Below are 11,974 nucleotides of genomic sequence, written 5' to 3'. Positions count from 1 at the left end.
CTAGGAGAATCAACAGGGTCGCACTCCCCCTGTCCCTCTCCTGGCAGAGGTCATCCCACAGGGCAACCAGGGCAGTTTCCGTTCCAAAACCAGGCCTGAAGCCCAATTGAAATGGATCTAGATAATCCGTTTCATTCAACAGTGCCTGGAGCTGTCCTACAACCACCCGCTCAAGCACCTTGCCCAGCAAGGGGATGTTGGCCACTGGCCTATAATTGTTAACATCCTCTGGGTCCAGGTTAGGCTTTTTCAGGAGTGGTCTAATTACTGCCTCTTTTAAAGCGGCAGGCACCACTCCCTCTCTCAAGGAGGAATTTACAACCTCCTGGACCCAGCCGCACAACCCCTCCTTGTTTGATTTAATAAGCCATGAAGGGCAAGGGTCAAGCACACAAGTGGTCGATCGGACTTGGCCAAGCACCTTGTCCGCATCCTCAGGCCTCAGTAACTGAAACTCATCCAATAAAACTGGACCAGACAGTGCTCTGAACGCCTCTACCAATGGAACTGCATTAATGGTGGTGTCCAATTCATGACGAATCTGAGCGACTTTATCCTCAAAGTGCCGCGCAAACTCGTCACAGCGTGCTACCCAGGGTTTCACCGTCTCTCTCCCTGGCCCAGAATGTAACAGGCCGTGAACCACTCGGAAAAGCTCCGCCAGACGACACTGAGAAGATGCAATGCTGGTGGAAAAGAACTGCCTCTTTGCCACCCTCACCGCCACAGAGTAGGCTCAATAGTGGGCTCTTACCTGTGTTCGGTCAGACTCAGCACGAGTTTTCCTCCACCTGCGTTCTAGCCGTCTCCCCTCTTGCTTCATTGCCCTCAGCTCAGGTGTATACCAAGGAGCTGGCCGGGCTCTGCTCAGAGGGAGAGGGCGCTTGGGTGCGATCGTGTCTACCGCCCGAGTCATCTCTGCATTCCACAGAGAGACCTGGGCTTCGACAGGAGTACCAGCCTTACCAGCAGGAAAATCCCCCATAGCCCTCTGGAATCCATCGGAATCCATTAATCTCTGGGGGCGGACCATTTTAATAGGTCCCCCACCCTTGCAGAGGGGAAAGGCCGCCAGACGTCTAAACCTCAGCAGGAAGTGATCTGACCATGACAAAGGGACAGATGTTAATTCCTCCACTTTCAGATCACCATCCTCCTGCCCAGTCGAGAAAACCAGATCAAGTGTGTGTCCTTTTATATGCATTGGGCCGATGACATGTTGGGACAGCCCCATGGTTGTCATGGCGGCCATGAAGTCCTGAGCCGCCCCAGATACAGCAGCCTCGGCATGGAAGTTGAGATCCCCCAGGACCATCATCCTGGGGGTCCTCAACACCAAGTCTGAGACCACCTCCGTCAGCTCAGGCAGGGAGTCCGATGGGCAGCGGAGTGGGTGGTACACCAACAGAATCCCTAATCTGTCCCGGGTACCCAACACAAGGTACAGACCCTCAAGATCTGCACTCGAATGAGCAGGAAGCCTGGAGAGGGAGATTGAATTCCTATAGAATTGGGATAGTGTGTACAGCTGTGGTCACCGCACCTTTAAAAAATGTTATTGTGGAGTTGGAAAAGGTGCAGAAAAAAGCAACCAAAATTATCAGTGCTGGACCAATTCCTCTATGAGGAAAGGTTACAACATCCGGGACTATTTAGCTTAGAATAAGGTGAGTAAGGGGAAATACGATAGAGGTGTACAAAATTATGCCTGGTGTGGAGAAAGTGGACAAGGGTTCTCCCTCTCCCATAATACTAAAACCCAGAGGGGTCATCCCATGAAGTGGATTAGTGGGAAATTCAGGACTGATAAAAGGAAGTACTTCTTTACACAGTGCATCATTAAACTATGGAATTTGCTTCCACAAGATGGAGTGATGGCTGCCAATGTGGATGGCTTTAAAAGGGGATTAGACAAATTCTTGGAGGAAGATAAGGCTATCAGTGGCTACTACTTTCTTACCTGAAAGACCGTATTCTCTCCTATGGGCCTGCTTGTGCCCTGAGATCTTCACGGGAGGCCCTTCTTGCAGTCCCTCCACCATCACAGGCTTGTCTGGTGGGAACATGGGAGAGGGCCTTCTCGGTGGCTACCCCAAGGTTCTGGAACTCCCTTCCCAGGAAGGCGAGAGTGGCACTCTCCTTGGGTATGTTTCTGCAGGCAGGTAAAAACTTTTTTGTTCTATCAGGCCTTTGGGGATAGATAGTCTGGACCTTTGAGAATATGATGGATTGATACTATTGTTTATGTTGTTATTGTCTTTTAAAATTTTGATATTTTATGCAATTGTAATACTATTGATGATTTAATTATATTTTTAACTTTTGTATATTTCTATTTATATGTTTTAACTATACACGTTTTTAATGTTGTGAAGCTGCCATGAGTCCTAGTATTGTGGAAAAGGCAGAATCATCATCATCAACATCATCTACTCATGATGGCTATATATTACTTCCAGTTGGAGGCAGTGTACCTCTATATATCCATTGCTGGGGAACATAAGTGGGAGGGTGTTGCTGCATTCATGTCCTACTTGTGAGCTTCCCATGGGCAGATGGCTGGCCACTGTGTGAACAGAATTCTGGCACTGATAGCCATTTGGTGTGATTCAGCATGGCTCTTCTTATGTTCACTTCTATTCATGTACAGCAGTTGTGAATTTGCTTTTAGTTGCATGAGATGCTTTAAAGTTCGATGGGATCATATAGCAATTTGGGGGTTTGAAAAACAAACCCCTATTGCACATTATGCATGAGCTAGTACAGAGTGACTCGCTATCTTTAGTAAACCATAAATGTATTCAACAACAACAACAAAACTTATTTTTTGGCACAGAGGACTATGAATATTGCAAAACAAAATGTGTTGTTTTTAAGATGTTTTTATAACCCAAGTAATTTGTCTCTCACACTTTGAGGCTAGAAAACAGGAGCTGTCCTGCGGCTGAGGGAGGCAGTCTGCAATTACCGCTTCTCCACCAAACTCCAAAATAATATGATGCAAAGCTTTGGCAGAAACACACAATGGCTGACACAACTCACCAGGCCAGTCTGTCCTGTGTGAAGTCAATTGAAACAAATGAGAGCTGTGCAAAAGCTTTTTAATTTAGGGAAAAGATGTTGGAAGAGCCAGGCCAAATCCAGCTTGCCTGGGTCCCAATCCCCTTCTACTGGCAGCCTGCCTCAGGGGAATGGAGTGGACAGACCCTTCCCTCGGGGGGCTATAGGGGACTGCCATGGCAGAGGCTGTACCTAGGGGTGCCAGTGGGTATGATTTCACTATGATAAAGATGGGCATATAACTAACATAAGTCCCATTCATTTCAATGTTTACTCTACAAAGGACTAATACTGGATACCACCCAAAGTGTTCAACTCTGAGAGCTGTGTACGTTTGCTTGAAGCCTTTTGTTCTATCAAACTAAAGGCTATTGAAACCTGTGCAAAGCCAGGCCTGTTAGCTACAGTAAAACAATAATATATATCTGAGTTTGTTGGAGTTCATTAAGGAACTACTACCCCCTTGGAGTCATGCAGAAATTCGCCATTCCACTGGAATGAGCCTGACATGGCAGCTTGGGAAGTACATAATATTGCTTCACACTTTCTCAAGCAGTAGGATGTTTCATAGCAAGAAGCCTTTTACATGGCCAGATTCCTCATGAGAACCTCTGGAGACTTACAGGATTTTTGAAATATGTGGTTATTTAGCAATACATAAGTTCAGCATGTTGGAGCAAGCAGATAGCCAGACAAATGGACCCAATCCTCAAAGCGGCATCAGTTGCCCCTGAAAGCAAAACAGCATGGCCCCTTTCTCCTCTCGCAGGTGACATCCTCCAGCCACCTGCAAAACTTTGCTGTCCTCTTTGCTGGATGCATTCCAACTCCAAAACATTTTGCTCCAGCCCGCATCCAAGCAGATGGGGTGTGTCTAGTAGCCACCAGCCAGCAAGGCCCACCACTGAGATACTAGTGATATTAGTGAGCAGCACATTTAAATGAAACGAAATACTAGAAAAAGGGAAATCTCTTCATCCTAAAGGCAGTAAAAATATAGTCCTCCCACTCACCCACTCCTCTTCCATCTCTAGATTCAAATCTTACTCATATGTTTGGTATCTAAGCTGCTCCAAAGATTGAGTTCATTATTCATGTCCATTCTTCACATATATCAATATGGCCCCAGGGTTTTTATTTCTTTCTTTCTCTTGCATCTGAAGTGACAACATGCACAGGAGGACAGGGCTGGGCTGCAGCAGATGAGATTTTGGCAGGTGGAGCTTGCTGCGCTGGAATGAGAAGCACCATCTCCTAAAATTCTCTCTTCTCTGCAGCTATTAAAGGTACACAAGTTCTTTCCTCAGGTGTATCTAATCAGGTTACTAGCACCTGTAAGGATCCCAGGTAGCAGGCTAGGGCACCCTTGATTTGAGACATTAGGAACACAGGAAACTTCTTTGTACTAAGTCTGACCCTTGGTCCATCTAGCCCAGTATTGTCAACACCGACTGGCAGCAGCTCTCCAGGGTTTCAGGCAGGATTCTTTTCTTGCCCTACCTGGAGACACCAGGGATTGAACCTGGGAACTTCTGCATGTAAAGCAAGTGCTCTACCACTGAGCTATGGCCCCTCCCTTGCAGAGTCACTGCCAGTTAATCTAGACAGATGAACGGGGGGGGGGAAGGTCCTTTGGGCAGCCTGAGTTAAAAGGCAGCTCCTTCTACTAGTATAACTGATGAAACCTTATTGCAAATTCAGCATGGGGAGGGGCGCGGGGGGAGAGAGGGAGAGAAATAATCACTTCTCAGTTGACAGATGGATTCCCACATGACAGGGAGGAGTTGGTGTCTAGGGCCTTGATGCATTTTGAATGGCTGCACAATATATCTGCAGCTGGTGTGTGTGTGTGTGCATGTGTGTGTGTGCGTGCGTGTGTGGCTTAGAAATGAAACCTGTTCTCTGAAAGATCTCTCTTGTACAAAAGTCACCCAGCTGTCCATACACTGCCCTCATTCAGACATACATATATGCAGTGAACATGCACAAGAGGTCTTCTGAAGGCAAGGACAAAAGATCCACTGACACAGCTAAAGAGATCCAGTCCTGAAAAATGCCTGGAGAGGCACATTCTGTGTGACCCTGCTGTGGCTCCAAGCTCCTTGGAAGATGCATGAAATGTATTTAAAATGAAATTATATATGTGAAGATACTCTGACCTAGAAGGCTGACATTTGGAACATGGGTAATCTACCCCCCACCCACCTACTCTGCTTATCTAGAATAATAGAATCATAGAAACATAGAATAGTAGCATTGGAAGGGGCCTGTAAGACCATCGAGTCCAAACTCCTGCTCAGTGCAGGAATCCAAGTCAGAGCATCCCTGACAGATGGCTGTCCAGCCTCCTCTTGAATGCCTCCAGTGTGGGAGAGCCCACCACCTCCCTAGGTCATTGGTTCCATTGTCACATTACTTTAACAGTCAGGAAGTTTTTCCTGATGTTCAGCCAGAATCTGGCTTCCTGTCACTTGAGCCCATTATTCTGTGCCCTGTACTCTGGGATGATCAATGGGACTTTTTTCTTTTCTTTTTACAATTCTCACCTGAAATGGTCGACTCAAAATGTACTCCCCCTGCCCCCAAATGGTTAATCAAAGGCTACTTGGATATGTTGCTCGGTGCAGAATGTGGTGGCAAGATTTTTGATTGGTACTAGTCACAGGAACATCTCACTGGTTTCCTATTCATTTCTGGGCACAATTCTAAGTGCTGATCTTAACCTCTACTGCCCTATATGGATAGGATAGCTGAAGGACTATCTTATTCCTCATAAATCTGTCCAAGAGCTGAGATCTCCATCAAAGGCCCTTCTTAGTAGCCTCCCACCTTACCTCTAAAGGCAGGAGCACATGGAGAAAAGGACCTTGTTGATGGTGATGTCTAGGGAATGCCCTACATAGGGAGACTCACCTGGCACCCTCGCTTTTCAGTTTCAGGGGCCAGGTCAAGGCATGTTTTTAATTTGCCCAGGTATATTAGTCAGTTTTACTTTTCACCATCCAGAAGGCATTTTTACTGCATAGGTTTATTCTCCTGTTTTATTAACAGTGCAATCCTATGCATGTCTACTCAGAAGTAAATCCCACTGTGTTAAGTGGGGCCAACTCCCAAATAAGTGGGTACAAGATCACAGCCTTCTCTTGATCCAAAACACTGTAGCTAGGATGGTCATGAGAACATGGCCAAATGTATTATGCTCATTTTTGAACATCTGCACTGAGTATATAGGACATCATTCAATGTGCTAGTTATTCCCATTAATGCCCTAAATGGCTTCAGCATGAGTATGCAGCAACATTCCTTGGACAGCTTCTGGGGTGCCACTGGAGCCCCACAGAATTCAGCAGTGATGGGGGGGGAAACAGTTTTCAAGCTAAAGATGGCCTTCCATGGCCATCTGCCACCAAGTTTGGCAAACTTGGTGGCAAACTCTTTTTTTTGCCACCACCACAAATTCTGGCAGTGTGGCAGTGGCAGGGGGGGGGGCACATGCAGGGAGGGACCATCACTCAGTGGAAGAGATGCTTTGCATGCAGAAGTTCCCAGGTTCAATACCTGGTGCCTCCAGGTAGGGCTAGGAAAGAATCCTGCCTGAAACCCAGGAGAGCTGCTGCCAGTCGGTGTTGATAACACTGATCTAGATGGATCAAGGGTCTGACTTGGTATAAGGCAGCTTCCTATGTTCCTATGCAGCCTGTGGTCTATGTGTCGCCCACCTCTGCAGCAAATGAAAGCACAACTATTGAGATGCAGAGAGGAGTCGGATGTGTGAAGAAGAATGTCCCAGAATTCCCCACAATGTTACAAAGGACTCTGGGTAGCACTATTACTTGGCCCAGGGTGAGGCCTAATTAAATGCAAGCCTTCACTTCACACCAAGTAGAAGCCAAGATGCCATCACAGGATAATTAAAAACCACTCACCAGTTTAAACTCACTACAGTAATGATCAAATCCTCAGTTGGGCTCTCTCATCACCTGGAAACCATTTCTGAACTACAGAACAACAGAAGGAGGGGAAATGATGAGTAAAGCTTCTAAATGCAGAATGATATCCATCTACAGAACTGTCAGCTGCTGATGTAAGTTCTGAGAAGGATGCAAGCTGGAGCATGAACAAGGCGATAGATGAGTAAAGCCGTACTGCTGACTCTATACACGTCTGGCGTCACTATGTGGCACGCATTTGACAGCTGCTGGGGCTGCAGGGGCCACCACCAAAATAATACCAACCCTCAGCATTGGGTGAATAAGAAAAGGTGCAGAAAAGGGCAACCAAAATGACTTCATTTATTTATTCATTACATTTATATCCCACCTTTCTACCTTCATGGAACTCAAGATGGCTACATGTGGTTCCCAGGAAGTCTCTCCTCGAAGCACTGACCAGACCCAGACCTGCTTAGCTTCAGCAAGGTGGCTGCCTCATGTGCGTCGAGGGGCTGGAGCAACTCCTCTATGAGGGACGGTTACAATGTCTGGGACTCTTTCAGTTAGAAAGAGAGAGAAAAAGAGTGAGGGGAGGCATGACAGAGGCGTACAGAAGTATGCATGGTGTGGAGGAACTAGATAGGGAGACATTTTTCTCCCTGTCTCATACTAGAAACCAGGGTCACCCCATGGAGCTGATTGGTGGGAGGTTCAGGACAGATGGAAGAACTTCTTCGCACAGTGCAAAGTCAAACTATGGAATTCACCACCACAAGGTGTAGTGATGGCCACCAATTTGGATGGCTTTTAAAGGGGATTAGACAAATTCCTGGAGGAGAAGGCTATCAATGGCTACTAGTCCTGAATGGCTCTATGCTACCTGCACTATCAGAGGCAGTATGCCTATGTACACCGGTTGCTGGGGAACATGGATGGGAGGGTGCTGTTGCACTCATGCCCTGCTTGTGGGTTCCCAGTCAACAGCTGGTTGGCCACTGTGTGAACAGAATGCTGGACTAGATGGACCCTTGGTCTGATCCAGCAGGGCTCTCCTTATGTTCAGAGTGCACCATTTTAATTTCCCACAATGCCCTGGAGTGATGCTAGGTCAGGGTCTTTTTGGGAGATTAAAACAGTGGCCACCTAGCAGCAATTGGAGGATCACCACTGCCCTCTCCAGATATGCCCTCTGCGTGGGAGGTGCAACTGGTGTTAGAGGAGGCACTCCACATGGCACTAGGCCATCTGAGAGCCCCCGCAAGCCTGGGGCCAGCCCTGACAAGGAGTGGCATCCTACTTGTTGTCATCAGGGTCGTTCACTCCATGTGTTCCAGGCTCTACACCAGGCCCTCCAGATGTTGTTAGACTCTCAGTCCCTTCGGCCCTAGACAGAGTAGCATCAGATCAGGGATGATGGGAGTCGTAGTTCAACAGTGCCTGGAAGGCCACAGGTTCCCTGCCCCTACCTGACACAAATGTCTCTGCAGTGAGCCCTCCAGCTCAGCTCTCCTCCACTGCGCATCCTTTCCCTGCCATGTGCTCTCTGCCCAGTCGGTGCACGGTGCAAATTTAATTGATCAGCTGATTGATGGATTAATTAAAGTTCACACAATCCATCAACTGAGGTTTCTTCATCTGAGTGATGGTCCTGTATATGGGATCTCAAAAAGGTCATGCTCTGTTGGAACAAACCTGCACCTGCCACAGACAATGGAGGCTCTCCTGACAACCCTCTTCCTCTGCCTCCTACTCAGCATGATGGGACCAAGAAGCTAACAAGCAATTGGCGGTGCACCATCAAGCTCCTCCAGAACAAAATTAGGGGGTAAGGGAAGCGTCTCTTAAGTGCTTTTTGAATGCTCTCTGTGATACTCCAGGGGGCGACCCCATGCCTGCAACAAGCGTTTCCAAATCCGCTTCCTGTCACACATGCATTTTCTGACCTGTCATTTCCCTGCTCAGAATGGCAGCCATGTGTCTGCAATTATCGCAGAAGCCATAGAAGCAGGGAATGTGGAAGCTTCTCCTCCCTCTCTCCCCCTCCGCCCCCTTCAATGCTGTGAGAATCACATTGCTATGGGGCACTTGGAGGTCAGCTCGGGCTGCGCTGCAGGGGCATGAAATGTGGGCCACGGGCACCCGGTGAAGTGCAGAGCTGCCCAGGGGCAACCTTCCCTCCCTCCCCATCCCATCATCCCCCCTGAAGGAGAGACATGCCAGTGCTTTTTGCTCCAACAAGGCTAGAATCGCTGCTTTATTGGGCTGGAACCCAATTTGTTCATCTTCAATCTGTCCTGGAGCTGTGTTGGACACCAATTGGATGCAGCAGGGAAAAGCAGCAACCGCTACACTCTGTCAGCCATTAGGTGAGCACATCATGGAGGTCTGAGCTCATTCATAAGAGTGCAGCAGGGGAGAGAGAGTGACCATAAAATGCAGCATGAACTTCTTCTCAAAATGGAAAGTCTCCATTGCCCATACCTCTCTACCGGCACGGAGAGGCCTTGGTGTCTCTGCAGTAGAAATCCACTCTACCAGCCTTCCCCAAACTGTCACCTTCTAGATGTGTTGGGCTACAACTCCCATCATCCCCAGCCAGCATGGCCATTGGCAGGTTGGGAAAGCTTCTCTATTCTTTGCACTCGCGTGGAAAATCAGTTCACATTTTGACCTCCAAATGTCAATTAATGTGTGCAATTCTACTGGTGGTGGGTTTTTTCCCTATCGTAAGAAGAGCCCTGCTGGATCAAACCATAGTTCCATCTGTTCCAGCTTCCTGTTTCCCACGGTAGCCAGACAGATGTCTCCAAGAAGCCCACAAGCAGGGCATGAAGGCAACATAGGGTGGCCACTTACGCAACACCCCAAACAAAAGAGGTCGAAAAGAGGCCACAGATTTGCATGTGACTGCATATGTTGATTTATAGGTATCGATGTAGATTTGGAAATGGTTACTATGCAATACATCTCACCCTAGTGTGGAAGACTCACAACCAGGTGATCTGTGTGCCTGCCTACTCAGTCTACTGCCCAGTTGCTGACTGCGGATGGGCAACTTGAAGGCCTTTGCTGGCTGTCCCTTCCTACGGTTCTATAGTTTTAAACCAAACTTAGACTGGACAGCCCTTCAAAGAGAGGATGCCTTCAAATAGAGGACTGTCCTATGTGAAGCTGGACATATAGCCACTCTATTGCAACACCCTTGCTGCCACCGCCACCACCCCAGCATCTGGTATTGAATGGCGTTTGTCCTCAAGGTTCAACAGACATCACACAACCCAAGAATGGAACCTTCTCAGAGCGGGGTCCTTGTGAGATCAGCTAGTCCTTTCCTTCAGACTCCAGGGAATAGTTACTTGCCACCCTACAGTCTATTCCTTCCCTTGGAATCTAAGGCAATCAAGCAATGGACTACCCATCTCTTTGTTGTCTCCTGGAGGATTCTAGTGAAGCTCCTCTCAACCCCATATTTATTACACACACCCCTGCCAGCACCTTGTTTATGCCGCTGGCATTTGCACATTATGAGGTTGGCATTTGACATTGGGTTTTTTTATGAGGTTGCCTTTGGTTTTATTTCATCATGTGGTGCCGCGGGCCCCTTTGCGAACTGTATTAATAAAAGCGCTATTGTTCTTAATCATTATTTATGTCTCTTTGGAGAAGAGTGCAGCCTGGGCGTTTAAATAAATAATAGCCACTGATTCCCCACTTCTATCTACCTTGGGCAGGCAGAGATACATGAGGAGGACAAAGAAGTGCTTAGACATGTGCAGCAGCCTTCAGTGTTCCTAGTTTGCTTCTCCTACATCTGAGTCATCTGTACAAAAGACAGGTAGCAAAAAGGATGACACACATTTGTCTGCTGCGCATGGGAACACCAGCGGGATGTTTGGTGTAGCATTTGTTTAGAAGATGGCTTTTTGAGTAAAGGAATTGCATTGTGACAAGCAATGGGTGCCGGTTATCTGAGCAATGTTTCTTGAGATGATGCTACAAGGCAGGGACACAGACCAGGGCCCCGTCTACATGGCACCGCTTTCACCCTTCACTCCATCACAACTGCACAGTATTTCAGCTTCAAATTAGCTTCTGCTAGGATACACTTGCAATTTACTGCAGGCTTCCCTAACAGGCTCCACCATGCCCTTTTTTTGCCACTGTAGTTTAATGCGCAGCTGTGCAGTCCCGTAAGTGTGGGAGAGCAACGCTTCAGTGGCTGTTTTGTATTTTAGGGGTTCTGTTGTGTCTTTCTGTCCCTTGTTAGGTAAAACGTGGGTGTTCTGTGCTCCTTCATTTCCATGCCATCTGTTTGTCAGTTCCCCAGCCTGAGACTCTTGTGATGGTTTGCACTCACAAGCATGAGTGGTACATGACTACCCATCACTCCAAAATGGTGGCAGGAGTGAAGTTGGTCATCCCCCAAGACCCCCTGGGCCTTGGGCACTGAGTCCAAAAGCAACCTTTGCGAAGATACGAAGCTGCAAAAATGTGTGAAAGTGTGATTAAATAGATGAAAATGCCTCTCTGTGCCTCTGTAACTGTCCGGCTGAGAAGGGACGGGGGAAGTAAAGGGTGATGCAAGCATTATACACACCTACAACATGCCCACTGCAAAATGCGAAGTCAGTTTGGGGAAGGGACAGATGGCTCACAACCACGGGGAAACCCTCAGCAAATGAAAAACATTGCAGCAAAACGCCTCCTTGGAAATCCACATTTTCCAGGAGAAAACCACGGATGGTTGGGAAGTGGCAACTGTGTCATCTGTCCCAAGGGACCTCAACTCACAGCTGCCCCGGAGTAAAAGGCTCATGTAGATGGGGCCTAGAATGGCTGTAGGTATGCATAGTTCTTCCTAGCCATCTCTCCACATCCTCAGAAATATGCATTTGGAAGCAGCTTAGACTGCAGTTTTGAGCTGAAAAGCTGCCACCATGAAAAGGGGCTAGGCAGTGCCATCATGTTTCCTCCCAACCCAC

The 11,974-nt window shown here is 47.7% G+C and overlaps 1 non-coding gene across 1 annotated transcript; it reads right to left on the bottom strand.

Annotated features, from left to right (window-relative positions):
- Nucleotides 1-4,561: 4,561 nt before the first annotated feature.
- TRNAV-UAC (transfer RNA valine (anticodon UAC)) lies at nucleotides 4,562-4,633 on the bottom strand. The gene has a single exon. It is a non-coding gene; the product is annotated as a tRNA-Val (tRNA).
- Between the last annotated feature and the right edge of the window lie 7,341 nt (nucleotides 4,634-11,974).

The sequence above is a fragment of the Heloderma suspectum genome, chromosome 6, assembly GCF_057233095.1.
Source record: "Heloderma suspectum isolate Gila_16-S chromosome 6, 16-S_ref, whole genome shotgun sequence".
In the NCBI taxonomy this organism is placed as follows: domain Eukaryota; kingdom Metazoa; phylum Chordata; class Lepidosauria; order Squamata; family Helodermatidae; genus Heloderma; species Heloderma suspectum.
The sequence above is the reverse complement of the archived record's forward strand: the minus strand, read 5'-3'. Positions and strand labels throughout refer to the sequence as shown.